At 42.2% G+C, this 26,301-nt stretch overlaps 1 protein-coding gene and 1 non-coding gene across 2 annotated transcripts in view; both read right to left on the bottom strand.

Annotated features, from left to right (window-relative positions):
• COP1 (COP1 E3 ubiquitin ligase) overlaps positions 1-26,301 on the bottom strand; it is a 137,050-nt gene that overhangs the window by 5,076 nt on the left and 105,673 nt on the right. The gene's annotated exons all lie outside the window — the stretch shown is intronic.
• LOC117000516 lies at positions 12,662-12,797 on the bottom strand. Its single transcript, XR_004418804.1, has one exon.

Genomic DNA, 26,301 nt, shown 5'->3' with positions numbered 1-26,301 from the left:
GTGTGCACATTAAACCAAATCTTTTTGCCAGGATATGTATGAACGGAGTCACTAGGACCTCAAAGGAAAACCACTATCACCATTGAACTGGCAGAACACCTATTGCCCTAAACACACTAATGACTACCTGTATCACTGAGGTATGAAAAACAGCATCTCACCATCCATTGTGGTGCATGTTCTACTTTACCATAATCAATTGGTGTTTTTATGCAGGGCAAGAAAGTTTAAAGACTGGCGTTACTTATCCCTTCCATTTCTGCTGCTTGCAGGAGCCAGCAACTCCCAAAGCAGAGGCAGTTTTGTTCTGTATGGCTGCTAATCTCAACCTTCAGAATATTGGTCCTCTTAAGGCAATAGAAAAAAGCTTTGGGGAGTCAAAATTGTGCATCTTCTTGTCTTTTAGTGTTACATATGAATTAAAAAATCTAACTGGCAAATGTAGGTGCATGTCAGGGCTCAAAACTAATATAGGGTCCAGTTACAGAACTGCTCTAACATGATCCAAGGCTGAAGTTCTGTGCTAAGAACTATGAAAAACTTTCTGCATCTGCCCTGCCTTTTTCTGGGACTGCAGAGATGGTATTACGGGAAATCTAAAGGGCAATTCCTTGACATGGGAAGGACTTGACTCTACCATGTATCTCTGTTATTGCATAGGCTGGATTTATACTCACAAGGAGGTAACCATTATGTAAAATGAAGCTGTAAATTGGTCTTGGGTGCAAAGACAGACCTGACAGAAGCACCTCTGTCCTGAACCTGACACATACCTGTTTCTCCAGTCTGAGTATGACTGGTGGACCCACAGTAACTTTAGAGCATTTGCCCTACAGGATTTGCACAAAAAAAAGAAAAAAGAAATTTTTGCAGCACATTCTTGATGGCAAAGAAAAACAAAATCAACTTTAGGACCTTTCTCAGTATGTGAGATATCTGCTACATTCACTATTCAAAGGAATAATTCACCTGGTGACAGCCAGGTTTTGAAGCACACTGATTTTCTTCCATCCAAGATGAGCCCTATTTTGGATGGCCCTGGGGAAGCAATTTGTACAGGAAAGGAACAGAGGACGATTAAAGTCTGGCTGACTGCTGCTATTCATGCAAGAGTAGTCAACAGTAAGACAATCAGAAACACTCTGGATGTTTTGTGAGGTTTGAAGAAACTCAGCTGAACAACTGAAAAGTTGTCGGAGCTGCTCCAGTCCAACAGGGAGTCAATGACAGCCGAGGTTGGAGCTCTTCCACTCCTTCACATCTTTGTGTAAGAAAACATTGCTGGGAGGAGAGGATATCTAAATGAATGTGATCCCTGATGGACAACTATTAAAACCATGCATACATCTCAGAAGGGACACCCACTGATACCCAAGCAGACTCAAATCCAGGCAGTGAGGAAAAACTCTGGACACACCCTCTGTCCTTCCAGTACCTCCAGGGCTCCTCTCTGCCTATCCCTCCTCATCAACAGAGATGCCTTGCAGCAGGTGCAGGAGCTACGCATCCCTCTCACCAGTGGGCTTGTACAAAATTATAGCTGAGTATTTTAGTCTTCCTCTGTTGACATCAAACCTGTCCCAAAAGGGCTCAAAAAGGGTAAGATAAGCACAAATCACTAAGAATTTTTTTCCCCTTGAATACAATCCTTTCTGAGACCATTCCTCTCTTGCTATCCTGCACATATCAATCCTTCAAGTGCAAATCAGAAGCCCACGCTGAAGGAAAAGCTGAAGAGATCATTCCTTAGGATGGATGTGTTTCCAAGTTGTACGTGCACATTTTCACACAAAGGACTGGAAATAATTTTTGGGTCTTTCACCACATTATAAATAATTACAGGCCATAATGTTTGCGCTTTTTTGTTATCCCACCCTTTTCTGCACAAATAAAGGAGATTCACCTCAAACTTCCAGCACAGTCATCACTCAGGTAAGCAGGAGTTTCCTGTTTTTTTTTTATTAGGTTTGTTCTATGGATTCACAGCTAGGGTTCTTAAAGATCTTATTTTAAATTAACAACTTCTCACCTTCCCTCCCCAGCAGATGTTTTGGTTAACGAATGGCTGGTTTTTCAACACTTACTCCAAGGAGCTGGAGCCTAATTAAGCAAAGCTGTTGATACAGTGGGAAAATCACCTGGGTGAGAAAGCTTGCACTCAAGCAGCCATTGTCTTCTGTTATTTGCAGGTAGAATAAAGATACACAGTTGAACTAAATCTAGTGCTGTTTGTACAGAAAGTCCATTATTTAAGTAAATTTACTCCTTCCTTACTGAAGGTGGCAACTATTACTCTGGTGCTGGCTTTTAGGACTGAGCTGCATACTATCTGCAAAACATATTTCACCAAAACTTTCCATCAATGTCACACACAAAGTCCTTCTACATATCTAAATGTACAAAAGTGGTTCCCCAATAGACCACCACTGCTTGACTGCTCTTCATCTTGTAATTAGCAGATTCTAATGGCTTTTCACTCTAATTCCCCTGAGCACTGGTTATTTTCTTGTTGTATGACACGCCAGCTTTTTGTTTTTGAAAGAAAATTACAAATTCTAACCAAGAAAACACAATGAACCTCCACAGTGTGCAAAAATCAAGAGGTTTTGAAAAGCTGAACTGCTAGATTAGATTGCTTCCCAGAAGGGAAATGTTCTGCATGCCAAATTTTGGGGGTTTTTTTCTATTCTTGTGATACAACAGTTATCAATGAAAGGTGCTCAGTGGGCTGGTTGAAGTGGTGCACAATCCTCTATATCTCCCTATAAACCAGAATTTACTTTCTATGCCATCATCCTCACCTAACATTAATCCATTCTAAACAAATTAAAAGGAATATTTATTATCTATACTGTGAACATCAGGCTCAAGAAGAAATTAATTACTTTACACCAAGTGCTTCTTTACAGAACAAGGTCTAACATACAAAAGATGCACCAAAATATTTCAGGAGCAGCAACACCCAACTCTTCAGGTATAAAACCTGGAACAGAACATGCACGCCTAGACATCTTTAAATCCTTAGAAACTGCATTTTTATCTAATTCTGAAGGTAATACCTTTGTACACACAGAGATAAAGCCTCTTTAGGCTTATCTGGGCCCCAGAAAAAAAGCGAAAACTCAATACATCTGAAAAAAGGTCTTGTCTGTGCTTCTTTCTAGAGACAGCTGCAAATAGACAAACTTTTGGATTTTTTAAGTTCACAAATGCTACACAATTATACCCACCCAGCATAACAAGGATATTTCCTAAAATGCTAAGTCTCAGATTGAAAGATTATGGCCCTCCTTTTGACTCACTTTCTGTAGAAAGACTTGCCTACAATCATATGCTCATATATGTAGTTTCTTCTTATGTCAGAATTCATGGGCACAATGTAAAGCGTTTTAGAAAAAAGTTTTCAATCAAAATGGTGTTTTCATCATCCTACATCATGCAGAGTTTGCAGCTTCCACACAAGATAAAATGCATCTCACTAGGAAAAGTGCACAGGTAGAAATTCAGCATCTCCTTGACCCCTTTCCCTTGTTTTCTAGCAATTCCAGACTTTAACCTCCATACCTGGGATGTCTTTATCAAGTTTTCTGACACTTCCACAACTGGTATTTCTAGCTGCAAATCAATACACATGACTACAGCCCTTTTTCCTACTGCCTGAAATAGTCTTCTCATTTTTGGATTTTACAATGCATTTTTCTCCTTCTATTCAGATCAAACCCAGCACAAGATGCTGTATAATTGGAAGCTTATTTGTTATCAAACATATCCAGGTTTGTATTCACAGCTCGTGGGTGCCCTGAGGAGAGCAGTCCAAGGTTTGCTCCAATGACACACTCAAATAAGCAGTAAGCTATCTCTCAGCCAAGTGAGAAACCCTTTCTCCTTAACATGCGCTTTTCATTTCTGCATGTAGCTCTCAAGAAAAAGAACTAAACCAAAACAATATCAAAAAGGCAACTGAAGACAGGGCTAGAAGAAAACAAAGTACACACATACACAGTGCTGTACACAGCCATCAATTTCCTTGTTTCTATGCCATCTTCTGAATTCAAGATGGAAATGGAGGCCAATGAGACTGATGGGGAGAAGGCAAAGAAAGCTCTGCAAAGGCAGGAGAGCCAGCCAGCAAAGCCTACCCCAGGTACTGATATATTGGCCACTGCCTCTGCAACTTAGTCATTCTAGAACAAAACTGGTATTGATGAGCATCTAATTTATTTAGAATCCAAGATGAGAAAATCTCATTAGACACTTATTATTCTGCATCTACTGCAAAGCAAGATACACAGCCCTAATAGCTGCTGCTCACTCCCCCAGTAGGCAAGGTAGGGAGACACACATTAAAACCAAATTATTCTGGTGTTAACCCCGCATTCCCAAAGCACAAGTCTTCCCCTCCTCTCTGTGTGGGAATATTGAGTTCCACTGCCCATTCATCTGTGACAGGGTCTCTAAAATTACTTGTTCCTCTAGTCATAAATCCTGGGATTTCAGATGCTCCTATAAACAATATGTTCAAGACCTTGAAGGAAATGGCAGCAGTATATAAATACAGCTTACAATAAGCATTCAAAAAACATATACATAAACATGCAACACATTAATATCAATATTGCACAACCACAGGAAATGGCTAGCATTAGTTCAGTGAAGACAGCTCTTAGCATCAATTCTTTTAAGACTTAAAACTCCCAAATATTCATTTGGCAACACAATGCCGTACATTGCTTGACAACTGCACAGTTTAAGACCCGCATTCCTACTGCCAATACATTTCCCTCATCTTTCCCTTCTATTGTTTGTTGCAGTCAGTCATTACATCATACTGGAGGTGATGTATTTAATCTCTCCCAAGCCAAGGTCAGGCTGCTCTGCCCATCAGTGCAGTGTGGGAAAAAACCAAGCCCCAGGGTGTTATCATTAATACTGCTATTGTATATGTCTCCCTTCCAAACCCGCACCCGAAACAAAATATACAATCTGGAGAAACAGCCACTGGTTGCATGAGAGTATTCAGAAATTTCATCTAAATCCGGCACTTTCAGACTTTGGTTTTGTGCAGACCAGGGGCAAACCATCAGGGATCAGAGCTATAGACACAAATTAGTAGAATGTGAAAAGCCTTTTCTTTTCAAGCTACCCTGAATTAGAAAAGACAAACAATCCACCCTACAAACACCAGATCAGTACCAAAGCACACCAAGGACCACAGCTCCCAGCTGCTTCACTAGGAAAGAATGGATGCAGGTAAACTTATGAGAGAAAGGTTCTCCCTCCAGAAGATGGCTGGGCACGGGAACAGGCTCCCCAGGTAAGTGGTCACACCACCAAGCCTGACAGAACTCAGTATGTGTTTGGAAAACACTCTGAGGCATGTGGTGGGATTGTTGGGGTATTCTGGGCAGGGCCAGGAGTTGTTCTTCATGATTCTTGTGGGTCCCTTCCAACTTGTGATATTCTATGATTCTGTCCCAGCTCCTTGGTCCTCTTTAATTTACAGCACACTCCCCTCACCCTTACTGTGAAAGGGAAACTTCAACCTGCTAAAGGCCTGGTTCATGTTCAAATGGTTCTGTCATGCCTCTTTCACACCCAGGATGTGCTTCTTCTCTATTCTTCTTCCTTCTTTTTTCCAAGTCAGTGATTTCTCTTCCAGCTCAACTGTACTCAAGACTCCTCAGATCCTTCTTTCAAATCATCTTCACACTCGAATCTATTCCTTTACTTGTGCAAGATCTTTCCAAGACCATCTGTCCCATATTCTTCAGGGCTCTTGTATTTGTGAGGTCATTGTCCCTGGCAGAGCATTTTTCATCAAAATCTTACTTTCAGCACTCTGTTCTTGGTTTCAATTGTCTCTTCCACAGTACTAGGTACATCTTTCCATCTTCTCTTCCTCCTCAAATGAATTCACCCTTGAAAATCCTGCTTATAGCACAGTTTCCTTTCCTTCCCCTTCCTTCTTTTCCCTCCCCTCCCCTCCCCTCCCCTTTCCCTTTCCCTTTCCTTTCCTCCAACAGCAATGTGTACATGTTCCTTGGGGCCAGAAAGGGAAGAGATGATGGTAAGCCTTCCTTTCTGGTCCCAGTATCCAACCAAACAACTGTATCTGCTAGAAGCAGCCTTCCTCACTATTGCACTAGAATGATCTATTCCCCCGGGCTCTTGCCTAGGCTGTCAGCTACAGCTCATACCCACATCTAAGAAACATCTGCCTAGATAAAACCCAGAGGACAAAAGTATATAAACAGGCAGAAGACTGCCACTGGGCCAGGAACATCCAACTAGAGGTGATCCACGTCAGCAGCTCACATTCACACATGCCCTAGATATCCTTGCTTTTGTGCTGCTTCCTGATACACAAGAGCTAATACTGCACATCAGCAGCTGTTCTGAGCTGGAGCACAGTCCTCCAAAGGCTGACAAATCCTGTAGGGCCAAGAAGGGTCACTGCTATATGACATGTCTCCTGTCCTCTATAATACCTGGCACATGGCTGATGCTGCCAGCAGCTTGCTTGGGCCAGGCACCAGAATTCAGATCCTGTTATTAAATTGGTCCCCACATAGAAATACCACAAAATAAGTCATTAGCTGGTCCAGTTCCTGCTTTCCTTCCTTTCCCAGTGCCATTTGATTCAGTCTCTAAACAGCTGAATGATAACAGGCTTAAAATTGAGCCAACCACCTTGATGTTAATATTTTAAATTATTAAGTCTTAGTTCTCTAATGCAAATAGGTAATTTATATGTGCACACTTAACTACAATCCAATCAGTAAAAACAACTTTGCATTCGTACCATATCTTTTATCAGAGGAACTAAAGATACATTACAACATTAATTAAGTGTAATAAGTGCCCTGGTGAGGTAGTGAAGTACTAGCCTTCATGCAGGGAAACCGAGGCAACACACTTGGTGGATTTGCCCAAGGTTAATCTAGATGTTCCCTATGAGGTGTTGAACAAAAAAGGCAGGGATGAAGACCACTGAGGTTTAATTCTCTTCATAAGAATTCCTCTTGGAACTGCAGTATTTACTTATTTGCTGATGGGAAATCCATTCCAGTTGCATTCCTCTCCCAAAAAAACTTGAGTTACAAACCACTATGCAATCAAGCATGGTGAAAACCAGTCCTAAATTGTGACAGCCAGCCATGTGAGGCTGAACACACGGAGTCCAACATCATCCCCAGTCAAGGGCTCTGAAGGACAGGCTATGACCTTCCAACACCACCGTTCACACCTACGCACACACCTAAGCCCATGGGATCTGGACACTTACCTGGTAGTCTGAGGTCCTAGATGTACATGAGTGTCTGGTAGCTCCCAAGTGTTTCATGAGCTCAACCAACCCTTGGGGAATTTCACACCAGGCTCCCATTCAAGCAGAAATTCCTGAATGACCCAAGCTAACCTCTGGGGACAGAGGTGTTGCAGCTTTGTAACTGGTGGTAATACATACTGGCCACTGCTAGCAGGACAGCCCGGGGAGAAAACCCTTCCTAAACCACTCATGTAACACCATCTTTTCAAGGCAAAGGCGGAAGAACAATTCATGCATCACAGCTGGAGATGGTGGCAATTAGTACAGAAAGATGGGTTAATCGTAGGTGATGTCAGGTATGATGAAGGGAGCCAGCTGAGCCAGGCTGGTTAGGTCAGCAAAAGAGAAACTTGGGCAGAAACTCATTAAATCTATTTATTTAAAACTGATAATGGATACATACTCTGCTACTGTTCATTTTATATGGTTGGCTGTCAACAATCTGGGGCAGCCAAGCTGTCTGTTTGGGCAACACCTAGTGTGGTGGGGTGACTGGGCTGGAAGCCAGGTGCCCACCAAAGCCAGTCTGCCACTCCCCTCCCTCAGTTGGACACAGAAGACAATAGGCTTACAGTGGAGATAAGGCAGGGAGAGATCACTCTCCAATTACCATCACAGGCAAAACAGGCTCAATTTGGGGAAAATCTGATTTAATAAATGACTAACTAATCACATCAGAATAGGATAATGAGAAATAAATGAAAATCTTAAAAAGACCTTCCCCCCCACCCTTTCCTTCTTCCCAGGCTCAGCTTTACTCCTGATTTTTTCTATCACTTCCCCCTCAGCAACAGACAGGGACAAGGACCTGGGCCACAGTCAGCTCATATTGTCTCTGCCATTCCTTCTCTTCTCAAGGGGAAGACTCTTCAAGCTCTTTCCCTGCTCCAGCATGGGGTCTCTCCCACTAGAGACAGTTCACAAACTGCTTCAATGCGAGTTCTTCCCACAGGCTGCAGTTCTTCACTAACTGCTCCAGTGTCAGTGCCTGTGTGGTCACAAGCCCTGCCAGAAAACCCACTCCAGAGTGTGGGCACCTCTCTTCCCCATGTCCACAAGGCCCTGTTGGGAGCCTGCTCCAGTGTGGGCTGCCCACAGGGTCACATCCTTCTTTTGGGATCCTTCCTCCCACCAGCATGGAGTTCTCCATGGGTTGCAGGTGAATCTCTGCTCTCTGTGGATCTCCACAGCTGCAGGAGAACAGTTGCCTCAAAGACTGAAGGGAACTGTCTTGCACCTGGAGCACCTTCTCCCCCTCCTTCATCACTGAGCTTTGGGTCTCCAGCAGAATTGTTTCTCACATAGCCTCACTCCTCTAACCCTGATGCAGTTGTGCAGTATTCCCTCTCACCTCTTCTTAAATACATTATCCCAGAGGTGCTACCACATTGATGATGGACTCAGCTTTGGCCAGCACTGTGTCCATCTTGGAGCTGGCTGGCACTGGCCCCATTGGACAGGGGGGAAATTTTGGGAAACTTCTCACAGAAGCCAGGCCTGGCCCCTCCCCCCCACCACTACCAAAACCTTGCCACACAAACCCACCCAGTAAATTGCATTTCCTGCAGATTGTAGCTTCTTTGCCCCATTCTAATGAAAACCACCTCCACTCTCAAGATTGATCTGACACAGATAATCAAAAAAGGGTCAGCCTAAATTCTGACATTTTTAGTTTCTATATCTTTAATAAAATCCCTTAAAAACACCCAACCATTTTTAAGTGGGACTCCATCACCAAATCAAAGCCAAATCCTGATACAACAGTATCCTAAAACCAACGAACTTTGAAAGTTCTGGACATACATTTAAATCCTGACCATTGCATTAGTGGGTCTCAAAATAATGTTGCAGGGGACTTGAGTGCTCAACAAACACATTAACTCTTCTAAATGTTTTGCTTATGCCAGCTGGAAAAGAAGGATGATGGCTTTACTGCATCTGCAAGCTAATTGTGTTACTGGATGGGCCAGAAGTCTGGCAGCCATGGAAATCAAAGCCTTCATTTCTCTTCAGACCAAGAACAGTATATTTAATAGCAACAGGAATGGAGTCACAGCTCCCAGTGTCAGCACTAAGGGGGCTATCTGAGGCAGGGAACAACAGCATATGTTAAAGCTGAGGCTGCAGGCAGGGAGCATGGGGAATTACACATCTGTGTGGCAAGCAGGGCTAAAGCAATAAGAAGAAACACACCAGGAAAGCAAAAAATATCTCATCCCTGGAGGCTGCTTCCACCCAAAGGGCTGCAGGCTGCTTGGTGGTAAGAACAGACGAGAGAAAGATACGTGCAAGGTGGCCCAGCTTGTAGCTGCATAAAGCACTATTTTTATATAAAAATATATATTTATAAATTTTTTCCTTTTATTTTCTATGCAGCACACATGTGCCACAGAAGTGACATCACCAGGACCTGGTGAGATAAAAGAAATGATAAATGGTTTCTAGAGGAGAAAACTCAAGGCACAAACATTAATATCAGCATGCAGAGAATTCATGAAATTGTACCAACATCAATGCTATTTATAACCTATGCTGATTTGGGAAAAAGGACTTTGATTTGAGGGATGAAGTTTAATTAAAGTAAAACAAAAGTTTCCATTAATCTTGATAGAATTCACAGTCTGCTGCTCTCCATCATCCACTTATAACCTAAGCGGATGTTATAACAGGATCAAGAGTCGCCCTACGTACCTGAAACCTCCCACAATGCAGACAAGGCTGGGCAAGCTGTACCAGAGCACATGGCCTTCCCTAGGCTTAGAAAATAGGACACCTTGTCTCCTCAAGATATTGTTCCAAAAATGCCCTGAGTGCAGTGGGCACATATTTTCACCAGGTCAAGACACACAGGAAAATGAAGAAGGGATGTTGATAAACTTGAGAATGGCAAAGAAAAATGGCCAAAGCCTAAGACCTGCACGTAGGTTCTGATGAAATGCATTTAATGTCACAAGCGCAAGTTTTCTCTTGAGCAGGTAAAATTCCAGTTGTACTTAAATCTTCTCCCTGCATGAATTCAAGTCACAGAGTTTGTATTAAAAACATTTCCTGTTCTCTGTTCCCACAGTACAGGTAAGCACCAGTAAGGACGGGGCAGCAGAACAGAGTATCTTCCCCAGGCAGGAAAACCATCTCCTGTAAACACCTGTGGCCACGAAGGGTTTTAGGGCTGGCTTGGCTCACAGCCAGTGAGAGCTCTAAATAACTGTATGGAAGAGGGAGCTGACCTGAACTGTGGCCAGGTCATGCCTACAAAGCCGTTTGGAAGAGAGGGATCTTTGTACAGTGAAAGATGACGGAATCTCTGAAAGAAGATATATCAAAGACATTTTTGCAGGTCAGTTTTCAAAGTAGAGCCACAATGCAAACTATCAGCTTTCATGACAAAATTGTATGGCTGCTATTGATAAAGACAATACAGTAAATTGCATTTTAATAAGGTCTGATTGTACATAAAAAGTGAAGAACTTAATTTAAAAAAATCATGCAGAGTACAGATGATACACATGAAGTTGCTTTTGATATCCTACTCCTGATGCTTTCTCCATTGTATTTATCTGAGAGGAGAAGGAAATGAAGAGGCAGCTATGACTTAGGCATTAAGAATGGTGAGAGAATAGCTTTATAGTTTCAGTGTAATAAATGCAAAGCATGGGCACTTTCCCTACTTCATTCTGCAGAATGAACTATTCAAAAGATAATAATGAACTTTGCATAATCTGGAGGACTCAATTGTGCCTCCTGCCTGCTTCCCTTATCTCAGCTATCTAAACCACTCCTGAATCCAGAAGCATAGGTGAAACTGGCAACTAAAATGCACCCAAGCCAGAAATCACTGGGTCATTCAGCTGTAGAAAAGCATTTTAGATTTGAAAACAAAGGATGCAAAAAGAACAAACAAGGAAATCCACCAAGCACTGAAATTAAAGTCAGGAGCAAATACAGGATGTCTTAAGACCTTAAGTTCATTGATCCTGAAAGGGAAAAAAAGATCCAAACTCAACACACAATCCATACTAGACAGAAATTCTCTGTTCTTTCACTTACCTTCCAACTTTCCCTCTCCTCCCTCATTCACCTCCCTGCAACTTACCCTCCCCTATGGAATACCAGGAGGCAGCCCATGTGTTCTAATCGCATTTGCTATTCTACTAAATCCCATAGATTAAAATGGGCAAAATTAGCTGAATTCACCTATCAGGTATTCTTCACCATACTACAGGAGAAACCACCTGAAGCTATAGATGGGCTTTCTTTTGTTTACAGCCTTTAAATAATTCAGAGAGGAGCTGTCAAGTTGAATCTGCAAAGCTCCCTTGACTTTGGACGTGTGCTATCAGACTGCTTGCCTATTGTTTATAAAGACAAAAAGGAAAATGTAACAGGATCATATGTCTGCACAGGAGGGAAGTCAAGGACTAGGGGAACAAGGGCTGTCAGGACAGGAGTCATAAAAAATACAGATGGGAAAGCAAAAGTAGGCAGTAGATGAAATACAGATGTACCAGCAAAGCAGCAAGAGCAAGTTGGTGGTTTGGTTGTGCTGTAAATACACAACACTTGCAGTTTCTTGAGGAATATGATATTGTCCTTTAAAAAGGAAAAACCCAAATGCAAATGGCAACTTTAATTAGCGATTAAAAGCTCAACTTCCCAGCTATACAACTGCAGCTGCCTCTCCCAGATCTGTCTCCCTTTTGCAAACCCATGACAGCTGTCAGGCAGCAGGCCAGCACTTAGTAATCATTTCTAAACCTCAGACAGCACAATTTCATCCTTTATATTCTTTTATTTTCTGGGCTCTTTGGGCAGATAAAGATTTACTAGGTCCTACCTGGGGACACCAGAAAAACACAGGTGATGGTCCCTGGCATCCCAGAGAATTCATACATTTCAAGGTGTCTTTTAGAATTTTTTCTTTTTAAGTGACTCTGTAGCATGCACAGTTCTGATAGGTTTTGCACAGTCATTTTCAACCAAAGATGCAAACCTGACTTTAAAGCAAATGACTGTTTCTTGAAGCAGCAAGAATGGAGAGGGAAACCTCAGGACATGGAGCCTGCTCCACGCATGCACATCCCTCCAAGCAGAACGCAATCACCTCTACAGCCAGTTTGCTAAACCTAACAGGAACTTTAAAAAAAGAACATTTTAATACAAAACCTAATAACTATGATTACAGCCTTGCTCTAAGCTACCGAGCTGGATTAACACTTGGCAATTATACTTAGCTGTGGATGCTGCCAACAAAATCCTGCCCAAGGGCTGTCCCCAAGTGCTGGGACATTGCAGCCAAAGATGCTGCAGGAGCTCTCGTCACATTGCAGGATAACATGTGTAAGGAGGTGAACGATCTGATTTAGTAGGCTGTCCTAAAGCAGACAGAGACCTCCACTTTCCTCTGGGAAGACTGCAACACTGGACAAAAAAACATTAATTTTGCCCATGACTGGTCCCAACTGGTCCCAGCAGCTTCCAGTGCTAGAAAATTTAATGATTACCAGCCTTTTATACACTCTCTTTTATCCTGGACTCCTGACTGCATCAAACCCTAAATGAAACATGATGTAAGGCATGTAAATAAGTCAAAGAAGAGAGGATTCATATAACAGGAAAATATCATATGGTGGAAAAGTTTAACTCAGAAGGTCAAAATCATTCTAACGAGAAAGAAGAGGTGCTGCATGGGGCACACTCACACACCTGAAAGCCTTAAATGTGGCACCAACAGTGCCTTTCTTACTCACTGAGTGACTGCCAGCCAACAGCAGGGCCTGGAGCTGCAGTGCCATTAGTAAGTCCCTACATTTCTTTGCCTTAAATATAGTAATTTCATGACTATAAGGTGCACCCTTTTGACTAAAATTTTGGTCTGAACCCAGAAGTGCGCCTTATAGTCCAGTGCGCCTTATATAATGTACAAAGTTGTGAAATTTGCAAACCCAGAAGTGTGAGCTGCGAGCCGAGTCGGGAACCGCGGCCACCAGGTGGGGGGACACCGGGACGCGGCGCGGCTGCTGGCCGGGGGGATGTGGCGCGGCCGCCGGCTGGGGAGAAGGGGGGGAAGCGGTGCAGCCGCCAACTGCGGGGAAGTGGCGACAAGTGGCGCGGTCGCAGGGAAGCGGCGAGGCCGCCGCCACCGCGGGAAAGTGGCTAGAAGCGGCGAGAAGCGCCACCGCCGCGGGAAAGCAGTGAGAAGCGCTGCCGCCACCACCACTGCCACCGGCTGGGGGGAAGCCGGGACGCAGCGCAGCCATGCAGTGGGAGCCATGAGCCGTGCCAGCCGGTGCCGGGGATGGGCGGGAGTGCCCAGGCCCACTGCACGGGGGGGGGCGCCTGGGGCTGCGTTTAAAGGCTACACCGATCTTTGAAAAATGTTTGCAAATTGAGCACCTGCCAGTAATTCGTTACTTTGTTGCGCGCCGCGCGGCTTCTTGCTGCAAAAAAAAAGTGCGCCTTATAGTCCAGTGCGCCTTATATGATCTACAAAGTTGCAAAATTTGCCGACTCCCAGGGTTGTGCCTTATAGTCCAGTGCGCCTTCTGGTCATGAAATTACTGTACATTCGTAAATTCCAGGGAACAGCTTGCCAATGGTGTGCTGTCTGCCAGAGTCCCTACAGCAAGATGCCGCTTCACCACTCCCTGACCCAGTCCCCTTTTCTTAAAAATTATTTTAAATGAGGTATATGCGTCTGAAATAAGCAATGCTAGCTCCCAAACTTTACTGGTAAAAGTCTGTGCTCAGGTAAGAGCTCTGAAATGAACACAGGGGCTGCCAAATTTCCATGTCATGGCCTGGAAATCCTTTAATTAGCTGCTCTTTTTAATTAGCCCATGGTCTCTCCTTGCCCTCAAAGGGCAAAATCCAGTTGATACCATAACTCCATTACAGGCTGTAACTGGAGATTTAGGATGACCTTATAGGTCTACACACTTCATGGTAGAATATAAGAGGTTAAAAAAAGACAGTAATTATTGAAAGCATGTTTTTGTTGGGGTTAGCAGCAAAGGGGAACAGTGGATTGCGCTGGGGCTCTGCTGGACACGCAGCCCAGTGCTGGAGCTTGTCCTCCTCTGCACTAATGTACTTCATCGTCCCTCCTGGCTACTGCACAAACCCAGGAGCAGCACAGTTAACGGCAGAACTTAAAGCCAGCACAAGCAAGGCTTTTGCAAGTCGAGTGAGCCTTTTTACTGCATGCCAAAGTAACTTCTAGCTAATACAATACAGAGATTTAACCCATTCTGTACTACACCTCCTAACAACTTTATTCCACAAAAAGCATTTCACTTTCTAATGAGCCAGCAAATGAGCAAAAAGCATCTCTATTTGTATAATGTACTCCAAGCAACTCTCTCACGCTTGTGATTTCTCAGCACTGTGAGACTGAAGTGAGATCTCAGTGATGTTCTACATCACCATTTAAGAGCAATTCAATCATCTTTGCTCTGGATTAAGTCTTGCTCCCAATTAAATTTAACAGAGCAATGAATACAAAATCCATGACTTGGGAAGTAGACAGATTTTATCCTAAAAACCCAATTCACAAGTAAAATCATCTCTGTTACAATAGATATTTCTGCTACTGTTCAAGTTATTTTCACACAGTGGCTATAAAAATTATCTCTAGATATCTCAAATGGAAATGACTATTTTTAATGCTCCCTGTCACTCTGAATGCATGCTAAGACTAACAATACTGCATCAAAAAGAAGAGCTCAACAATCAAGAAATCCATTAAGCTACCAATGACAATAATAGAAAAAAAAAAGAAGTTGAGAAAGACTCAAATATATAAAGAAAAGAATTACCTATTGGGATTACAGGAGTGAACAAAATCCCTTGTGTTGCACTACAGTACTTCTGATTTTCTAATACCCTTCAGATACATAAATATAAGAATACAAACCCCACCTTTGCTGACAAAGCGTGAGGGAAGAAACACTTCTGGCATTTGAATTGTTTTTTAAAATCTTCTTCAAGCTCCCTTGATTTTAGCTATTCTTTCTGAATAGATGCTGCTGTTGACTCATTCCTCAACAGACACCAAAGAGCTGAAGCGCATAGTAGGTACACTCTGCTTTTCTCTGAGCCTGATGATGCTTAAAATGTTTCAGAGCAGAGATGGTGAGAAATACAGGACAAAATATAGGGAATATTAGAAAATAAAAATTACTGTCCTCTATCAGGACTATGCAACTTATTTCTCGTCACAGCAAACTTACACATAGTGCTGTGAACATCAGTAGAAAAGCTCCCACAAAGAGTTCCTGACCATGTCCTGCCATACCTACATCATCTGAGGAAGAGATACAGGATTGTATAATGAAATGGCCTCTAAAATAAACAAAAGCGCACACACACAGAACATACACAGTGTTTGTGGACATAAGGAGAGACAGAGACATTGGCGTTTGGTGTCACATTCATTAGTTCATTAACTGTGATGTGTGACAAGCTGGGCTCAAATTCCACATTCATGTGTTATCTGAAATCAATACATAAGCTCCGGTCTGACTGAAAATACATCATAAACCTACCTCAAATCTGCTTGCACAGGAAAACAGCAGAAGCTTCAAAAACCTCTACAAAAGTTTTTTTAGCTTCCCATCTCACTCCCGAATGGATAATTCATAGGTTCACAATGAATAGCAAAATTCAAAAATTTAGTGGTGGGCTTAAGAGGAGACTTGTCTCCACTGCCATGCTCAGACATCTATGCTGTTGAGGGAAAACCAAGAAGTATGGCAGGAAGAGGAGGGGTGGCTGCAGAGGGTGGCCAGGAGGCACAGAAAGAGTCTGAGTTCACATTCAAGGATATGGTGGGAAAGCTGCAACCAAATTGTATCCCTTCACCCTGCAGCAGTACATCTAGCAAACATTTATTTGAAAGAAATCGCCAAAGCAGTATTTTTCTTAAACAAACTTCTGAGCCTTTGCTTACTTTTGGAAAGCAAAATATATATATTCTTAAGTTTTGAAACAAAGAAAATTCCTAAGCTCCCAATGCTGGCTGCTGCCTGCTATAACACCAGTTGCTAAATCCTGTTCTACTTCCAATTTCTCAACAACCACTTTTTTTTTTGTCCCCATGCATTTCCCAACAATTTAAATTTCTTTTGTTACATTGTCAAGTAAAGTATGAACCTGGGAAAAACAGAAAGTCAACAGCAAGCTGAATCCTTTTGTATTAAATAAGGACATTTGTATTTCACTTTCAAGTACTCTTTTTTTGTTACTCCTGCTGGCCCAAATTTATCTTTACAAATGCTGGAGCTAATGTGCAAGTTGTGAAGCAAGACATGCAGAGAGCTATTAACCTATTTTAATCAAGGATATGTCACTCTAAACAAGTAAAGATCTCTCCCAAGCACACACTCCCCAGACTAGAGCAGCTTGCTGCTATTTAGTTATTGGAAGAAACTTGGCCAGAGCAATCTGCTTTCTGGAAGGTCTTTCTTGGAAGAAAAAAAGGTAGCGAGGTATCAATTGATCAACCTAGAAACTAGGAGAAAAAATCACGTATGCCTGATTAACCTGAGGATTCTTGGCTGGTGATGCTGAGCCTCTGCCAGCATGGGTCATGAGGAGGAACACAGCTTCTCCTGCTCCTACTGCAGTTAATTTATGTGCTATCTGCAGATTACAGGTAAAAGGAACCTTTATTTATTTATTTAATGGTTGTGAAACAAACCTTCTTCCCAGTATATGTAATACTACTGATCTTCCCTCCACTATCTCTCACTATTATAAATAATGAGAAACAATGCTCTGCCTCATCTGCATCTCCTCTGGCTGCCCCAGCTATACATCTCTGCTTAATATTCATTTCAGACATACCAAATTAAAACTAAAAAATCCAGTACTGCACCAAACAGTTCACTTCTCTCCAGCTTTAGCAACTAGAGAAATGTTTTGGAAGTGATTATGACATACAATACCATAAGAGACATAATTATTTAAAGCAGCACCTCCCTTGCAGAATTCAAAACACCTCGTGTGAGGGTGAACGCCCATCAGCTGCACAACCCCAAATTTAACAGTGCCACTTCTGTCAAAAAAGGCACTCATTACATTACTAAACATAACATTCCTGTCATACTGGCTTTCTCTTCCTTAGAAAAGACTGATTATTATAATTCTGTGTGTAACCTACATAAAATAATTATGTCTCCTCATTACATATCAGGTAGTGTCAATTCAGACACCAGATTGCCTTCAAAAGAGAGACCATTTTCATTCCAAGCACATACCTAGCTCCTCTAGTATTAGCTAGAATTGGAGCAGAACACCACCAAAAGAAATTTGAACAGGTCAAAAGCATACAAACCTGTGTTGCTGTTAGAAAACCAGTCTGAACAGTTGTTTTTGCAAGCTGTTATTCTCACTTTATTAACATGCAACACAATTGGCATTAAGCTGGTCACAAGTTACTGCATTTCAAAAGGCTTTGGGGTTTTGTTACTAACAGAAGGGCAGAGGGCACACAAAACCTTCAGAATGGATACCCAAAGCCAAGTGGTAACTCTACTAATGCACAGACGTACATGAGGTAAAGCTTTTGGAGAGAAAACCACCTATGCATAAATGCTCCTACTTGCATTTCACCCAGAGGTTAAATTAATCTGATCAAAATCTTGTGCTGGAAAGGAAAAAATCAGTTCATATTTTTTCCACTTCATTTAGACTGTGTAAAACATTAAATCCTGTCATTAAAATTGCTTAATTAGGAGTGAAAAAGCAAAAGGTTGATGTAGCTCATGGGCCTGGCAGGACTTGCCATCGATATTAGCACTGAAGAATGGGGGAAAGAAAAAAGAAAAACACAATATTGCGAGGTTGTTTTGATTTTAATTGAAGCGGTGCCACCTTTTAGAGGGAATGAGGTTATAAACCAAATTCAAACAGCAGTGACAGCAGACCACCACCCTTGTGGGACAATTCTGCAAAGGCATGGAAGCTGGCTTCAAATGCAGTGGTTAGTCCAATGGCATTTCAAAACCTACCTCATTCTTGCTTTCCTCTTGCTGCTCTGAAACCAAAGTTCTCCTTTTCAGTAGGTGTTGGGACACACAGCTCTACCCCTGCAGTTTCTTTCTTAAATGATCCCATTCATCTGCTTTGTAGCACACTGAACACTGTCCAACTGATATCAGATCCTGGCATTCAAATTTCATCTCACTGGCACTTTACGCCAACCAGGGACTTCAGCAGATGGCACTTCACAAAGAAAAAAGCCAGTATGGACCTAGCAGTGGAAAGTAAAGCAAAGGCTGCTCATGTAGGAGATGCTCTGACTCAGAGGAAACTGTCAGAGTCGGAGCTTGAGATCAGGGAATATTGGCTTAGTACCTACAGAACTTGCCAGGATCCTGCTGGGACCTACGGCTTTCAGGGGGCTCTGTTCCAGGACACTATATATAATATACATTATATACAGTGGGTCCAGAGGAGGCCACTAAGCTGATTAGAGGGGTAGAAGACCTCCTGTGAAGACAGGTGGGGTTGGTCAACCTGGAGAAGAGAAGGCTCCAGGAAGACTTTACTGCAGGCTTCCAGCATTCAAAAGGAACCTATAAGAAAGATGGGGACAAACTTTTTAATAGAGTCTGTTGGAACAGGACAAGGGAAAGTGGTTTTAAATTTAAAGAGGGTCAATTTAGAACAGATGTAATGAAGTTTTTTTACAATGAAGGTGGTGAGGCACCGGCACAGATTGCCCAGAGATGTGGTGGAAGCCCCATCCCAGCCCCGGCTGGATGAGATTTTGAGCAACCTGCCCTAATAAAAGATGTTCATGTTTACTGCAAGGGGTTGGACTAGATGGTCTCTAAATGTGCCTTCCAATCCAAACAACTCCATGATTCTGTGATTATAAGTCCTCTCAAGAATACTAGGAATGAGCCTTCCTCCCCAAAGGCAAGAGCTGTAGGAGGGTAGAGACTGAACACCTGCCACCTCTAATTCCCAGAGCAACTGAAATGCCCCAAGACAAAGGCATAATGTTAAGACAAGGCATGGTAAGACAGCAGGATACATTTCATGATAAATAGCTTTCCAGGCATCATTTGAAAACACCCAAAACCTTAAAACAGCCTAATCAATTACTTCATCAGTGGCTTTAGAATCCCCTTGGGTACGTACCAGAGTCCAGACCACAGGGCCCAACAGCAGCATTGCTGAGATTGGGTGGAAAGGGAATACAGTTGTCCAATCATTTACTTCTAAAAGCAAGTGCTCCCTGAATATGAACCTGGTCTTGTTTTCTCTGCACCCCAGTATAAGTAACACAAAACATTCTCTTTGAAGTTCTTTGGGACATAGCTTATATAAGTGCCACATGATACATACTGTTGTACCTTGCAACATTATGGTTCAATAGCAAGCTGAGAATGGAGTTGGGAATGAAGTCTAGGTTCCATGTGAATTCCTGACTTCAGTTCATCTGTTATAAAACTGATACTTGAATAAAGAATTGCTAGTTACTAAAGCAGCTGAGTGCCCATAGGAGAAAAACATCCACTTACAAGTTCAACAAAAGCTACAGAGAGACTTCTTTGCATCCCCAACTCACTGTGTGCAACATACCAATATGATTTGCAATTTCACTGGGATGCTGTAATTTTTTAAAAAAGCGTGCTCACACCTGTGCTTGCACCAGCAATGATCTGCAATCTATTATCTCTACAGTTGCACCACTGGGATCAGCTACTGGAATGGTAATGTCAACAGCACTCAGTTATGCTGGCCACCTGTGTCATTCACTCAGTCTAGGAAAGATGACTCCAATAAGAAGGACCTCAGCTCTACTTACAGCACGCTCTCTACTCCTCTTGGCATTAGAAGAGATGCACTGGTGAGCAAATATCATCTGTAGAAGTCTGAAAGAGTAAATACTGTCTTCATTCAGGAAACATGGACTTTCACCTACCTTCACTTCAAGACAACATTGACCGTGTGGCAGTTTTCCGTGATTATGCAAGAAAAAATAAAGCCTCACCTTGTAGAAGGAGAGAAACTGAGTTTGCAAATGTAAAGTTAAAACCAACAGAGAAGAAAAACCTGAGCCACCTACATTTCTTGAAAAAGCTATTCTTAAAATAGAAGCTACAATGGTATTAGAGTGCTGCAGTACTGCAGGGGACCTGAACTTGAGAGATGAACAGAAGTACCACTCAGCTCCTGTGTCCTCAGGGGTGGCATGGGCAACTGCTCTGCATCTAGGAAAGGAAGAGTTAGCACAGCTACTGACATACCAGCCACCTGCTGGTGCACCACCCTGAGCCCTGAAACAGCAACATCAATGGTGCAATATACTTTTTTGCCCTAAAACACAGTATGCAGGAGCACAGTGGACAGAGGCTGGGTTATCAGGGAATCTCCTGGCTCCCTTCACCCCTGCTGATGCTACACTGGCAGTGGTGCAGTCGTGTCCTCACTGGGAGGAAGCTCAGAGGGTATCCTGCAACCAGCAAGAAGACAGTAAGGAAAGAACATTTAAGTATTTTTCTTCTACAGAACACTCAAAATCAAACTTTTCCTCATGAAGCTGGTCAGTTGCAAAATCACATTATCAAGATGGTCTTTCACATGGATTGGAGTGTCAGCAGACTGAGACGTCAATATAACGCACGAACTATTAATAATAGAGTATGATTTCTTTTTCCCCTCAAATTTCTCCATACTTGGACTCCAAAGCTTTTGACAGGGAATAAAATATTGTTAATGACCAGAGTATTTTTTAATTAATTCTCCTTAGCCAAAGAAAAAACAGAGCCCAAAACAGAGCATTTGAAGAGATATGGATATGAAAGGATATGAGCATGTTCGGCACAAATGATCATACATACCTTGTGACATCTTTCATCTACAAGCAGAAATTATTCTGCATAAGAAAATAGCTTTCAAGCAGCATTTAAATGAATACATACAGTGTGTGCTGGCACACATAACTAATATGCTAAAATCTGGTGCTGGGGTGGGGGATAGAAATTCAAGCGTGTATGATGCATCTCCTGATGTTCTGGGTTCTATTTGTTTTTAAAGAAAATTTTAGATTTTCAAATGAGTAAGGGAGCAGTAGACATTAAAAAGGTAGAATGGAAGAGAAATCAAATGCATTTACGACCTAAGGAAAGAGCAAAATAAAAGTCAAAGAAAACTCTGTGTTTAAAGCATTGCCAATGGTCAGAGAGCAGAGGGCAAGTCAAGAGGAGCGGGAAGCCATCACACAGACAGCTGTGAGCCTTGCAGCATGCAGGCAACGGGGATTAGATAGCCTTCCAAGGAGGGAGAGAGACCTTTGAAGATTTTCAGGTGGGGGAGAAAAAACCAGCAGAATGAACCTGATCAAAGCCATGTCTTGCTTTTTTAAGAAGCTGATCCTTCTCAGCCTTCCACAAACTGCATGCATTTCAAGCACTAGAATGAAGACCTCTGTGTTTCCAGCATGAAGCAGTGGTGTAGGACTGTACTGGAGGATAACCTGCAAGGATACTAGCTTGGGAGATGCTGCGCACAAGTGCTACAGGCCAGTCCTGGTCTAGAAAAGAAAGGAGTCAGAAAACAGCAGATGCCTTTCCAGGAAATACCACAGCTGGAGCTACTCATACTGCGACAAGTGGCACAATTGGTATCAGAAGGCTGATGCCTTAGGTTTTGAGATTTCTATTCTGCTTGGATGAGCTTTTCCGTTGCACTCAGGGTGATGAAGACAAAATACTCCAATTTCAACTGTGGACTTCAAGGACAATTTCTCCAAATCTCAGGCCCTAAGCATAAACAACACGAAGAGAGGAGGGCGGGCCAGCCAGTAAGCCAGGAGGATGAAACTTCACAATTTGAGACCATTAATTGGATTGTTGACTCCTGTGTGTAAATGGACTAATATGTATAAAGGTGTAAGATCACGTGACCAACTCCTCTTTTGCTTCCATCTTGGAGCCATCCAGGCAGAGGCCACATCTGTGGCACTGAGTTCTGTCAGGGTGCGGCCTTGAAGGCCTCTGAATAAATACCCATTGTATTCCCCTTCACTCTGTGTGGCTTCTGTTCTAGCTCCTCTAGGCATCAGGCAAAGGACAGCTTGGGTCTCATCACTCCAGGCAGGCATTTATCTCCTAAACTTTTGGTTTCTACCTAGGTATTTCCTGAAATCTGAAGAGGTAAATTGAGGATGCTGTGAAAATAAAACACTGCTGAGTTGAAGCTGGAAATCAAAATTCTTGTCAATTTTGAGATTTTGAAATTTCAGCAGCAAAGAGACAATGAAAAATCAAGTGCTACTTGTTTTCCCCCCAAAATCCCACTGGAATTTGCACTTCAAGCTACAAGAGGTATAGTTACAGCTGATACAAATCACTTTAGAATGACACTGAATTAGCATTCGGTTACTTGGGAATGACAAAGGAGGTTCCATTTTTAATGTTCAAAAGTCACCCAAATTAATTAGTGCTTTAAAGTGGCAATGAATCACTTCCTGAAATAATTTGTATAGGCTAAATTAATTCCTGTGAAGGGAGCCAATTTGCTGATTGTAAATTATAACAGCCCCTGACTAGCTCCTGTGTACCATTTATAAGGCTACTGGGAAACAAAGGATGGCTACTTTTCATCAGTGAACAAGACTGCAGCCCTATTAAGTGACTAACTTACAGTGCTACAATTACAGGCTTCTATTTAAAGAATCCAAGCCAGATATCATTAAGAAACAAAGCTGGATGTTCAGAAGAAAGGAAAGATAAACAGAAGAAAAGCTTTTCTTAATGAAAAGGTGCACCAAGAACCTATTTGAAGGAAATACTTCATCTTCTTAGATTAACAAAGAGAACTTTAGACATTCAGAGCTAATTATGAATACACTTTCATTACAGGGCAATGCCCAAAGCCAGCCTGAAGCCTGGAGTTCCAGAGCTGCCTTCTCTTACCCATAGTCAGATGACTTTTTTGAGACCTCCATAAACTTAAATTACTTTTGAGGAGTGATGATGTGAGAAAACACATACATGGATTTCTACTCAGGTGGAGGAGATGCTTTCCTACCACTGGCAGCCTTTCTCCCAGGAAACCTCTTGCACCCACATCCAATACATCCCACCACCCACCAACTCTCTGGTTAAAGACTGCACCACTGTTTTTAATGGATTTTCCTTCTTTACTCCTCCAAAAGAACAGAAGGTACATAACGCTTTACCTAAGCTAATTTGCATGGCTTTCTCCTGTTCTTGTCTGCATCTCCTCACTGGTATCAAAGCCTTGACATTTCTGCTTGTGAAATCCTTTCCTGGTAACCTGCTTATCAGCAGTAATGAATACTTGTGCAAACAGGTACAAAATTAAATGGCTTCTTTACAGTGATTATGATAGATTGAGCCATGCTTAATCTACATAATCAAATTGCTTCTGTGTTCAGCTCTAATACCTTTTTGCTGTCTTGGGAGCAGGTTCAGCCTTGGTTTCCCTTTCAACAGCTTCTTTTTGAGAAACACTAACCATGTCTGGGAAAAGGGCTACTTCAGGTGTAATTTAACACAGGATGTTTGAGGCACATGAACTCTGCAAGAGGGCAGAGCAGGTCCAAACAACAGGTGTTCCCTTTAGGGAAGCAGAAAACATCCTGTAAGACATGTAAGGGAAAGCAAAGTACAAACCAATCTCCTCCAGCTATGACCCACATACCCAGACATAACTGCAGTGACCCTTCTAAGACAGATGACATCTCTACCCACTTAAATGCCCAGAGCTACTACCACTACTATAATTTCCTTTCCCTATGCAAAAGCATCCCTGTATTCAAGAGCATTCCCTGTTCATCACATGCTACCAAAATAGAAGACTGTTGTTTTCAATCTCAAGACCAGATTCTTGATTCAAATCAAGCTGGTTAAAATGGACAGCATGAGTATATTATAAAAACCTTGACTTGGGAAATTAAAGGATTTAGTCCAGGGAACGTTCTCAAAAGCATCTCCATGTCTAATTCATGTTTATCAAGTCACTTAGGCCAGAAGTACCCTGAAGCTTTCCCTTCTTTTAAATATTGAGCAACTTTTAGCATAAAACAAGAAGGGAGAAATGGTTTTCCCCACAAACCATAATTAGGTGCTATTTTAAAAATACCCAACAGCCTATTTGCCTTTGTCTAAAACACAGCACGGCAAGAATCAGAGGTTTGCTTCATAGTCAGCCTGCTGGGAGGTTTTTTGTTTGCCTGTTTTTTTCCAAAGAGTCTAACAGAACAAGTGGCCTACAAGCTAGTGCTTATTTCTAAACACTTTTATAAATTGAAAAGTGAGTAAACCTGGTGCAAAATGCTCATAAGCACTTAGAGAGAATAATTTCTCTTCCTCTTTATGGCTTTTATATAGGTAAAAAGGTGCTGCTGGACCCTTGAGTTGGAAAGGTAAAAAATAGAAAAAAGGTCTCTGCATCCTTGTAAGTAAAGAAAAAGCAATGCAGAAGGGAAAAAATAAAAAGATGGGTTCTGGCAAGGGCTGCCAGCACAGCTTGACTTAGGCTCAGGAGGAAGTAAAAGCTTGAATTACATAAAAATAGATTTAAGAAAGAATCAGTGACATTTAATCTGAAAGTTTCAGTTAAGTTTTAATTAGGATCTGAGATTTTGCACTTAAGTGCATGAAGTGAAGGAGTACATGTACTCATGCTTCCCAAGATAACTGACAGATCTGAAACTTACTCATCTCATTTCAAAAGGTTAATTAAAGAACAATCCTTGAAAGCAACACTGTATGGAAACCGAGATTCAGCTCCACTGGGGAGCCCTGGGGATAGGCTGTGCTGGCATCTCCCACCCCTCAGGAACAAACTGAAGACACACTGACCAGCGATCATAGCACGGAGCTTTGAACCAGACCAGCAAGAAATGGAGAACAGTGTGCCCACAGCACTATAAAACGTGCTTACTGTTCTGCCTGTGGATCTGGGGCAGCTTTCCCAGCCCATGTTGGGCTTCATGCAGCTGCTGGCCTCGAGCTGCTTCCACACACACAGTCATGCAGCAAAGCAGGTGAGAACAGAGTCAATGGTGAGATGTATGTATAGTAATTCTTATAATTAGGAAACTAAGGCAGACTGACTCAACCAGGATGGAAATTGTAATTAAGCTGGAAATAGGCTGTGGGTTCCCCACATTCTGCAGATGCTGACAGCACTTTGATGCACAGGCCTTCTCTGGTTCAGCCCAGCATGAGAAAAATGAACATCAGCTTTTAGGAAAGCCTGTATATGCGAAGCTCATTTGAAAAAAAAAACAAAACATGGCAAATTGAGGAAACATTATCAAAATGAAGAATAGGAGAATTTTGTCATTTGAATAAGACTTCATGGACATAATTGAACTTTGGCTCTGCAGTAATTAAATTTCCTAAAAAGATGAGCAAAGTCTCAGGTCAGAGAGAAGTGCTGCACCAGTAGAAGAGGAATGAGCTGCTGGTTCAGTGAAAAGATATGGTGCAAGGAAACATTGAGGCCTCTCGGCAGAAGCAAGTATGTACCACAGCCAGAGGCAAAAACAACCTGCAGGTAGCTTTTTGCTGCTGTCTCTAAAAGCTAGAATCAGGTACTGGGGCTGCCACAGGAGAAACAGGCTTATTTAGAAGCAGCCCAGGGAAAAGCAGACAAATGCTAGAAAAAAAAAAAGACCAGAACAGCAATGTATTCTGAAGGCTGCTTAATGGAGTGAAGCCTGAACATTATTTGGTGCAATCTTGACGGGCCTGATTTAACTATTACATTTTTATATAGTATTTTTCATCCTGATTATGAAGAATTGCTTGACAGCCCTTGGTGACTGCTTAGAAATTTCTCAGCTACTTAAACAGAAGGTCTATCAGAGCACATTTATCACAGAAAAGACTGCTAAGGAGTGGACAGGAACAGACATAACCCCAGGGGTGAGTCACTGCTTGTAGAAGAGACATCCAAAAAAGCAGTGGGCAAGACAATCCAAACAG

This window comes from Catharus ustulatus, chromosome 9, assembly GCF_009819885.2.
Source record: "Catharus ustulatus isolate bCatUst1 chromosome 9, bCatUst1.pri.v2, whole genome shotgun sequence".
Taxonomy (NCBI): Eukaryota; Metazoa; Chordata; class Aves; order Passeriformes; family Turdidae; genus Catharus; species Catharus ustulatus.
This window is presented reverse-complemented; position numbering and strand designations above follow the sequence as displayed.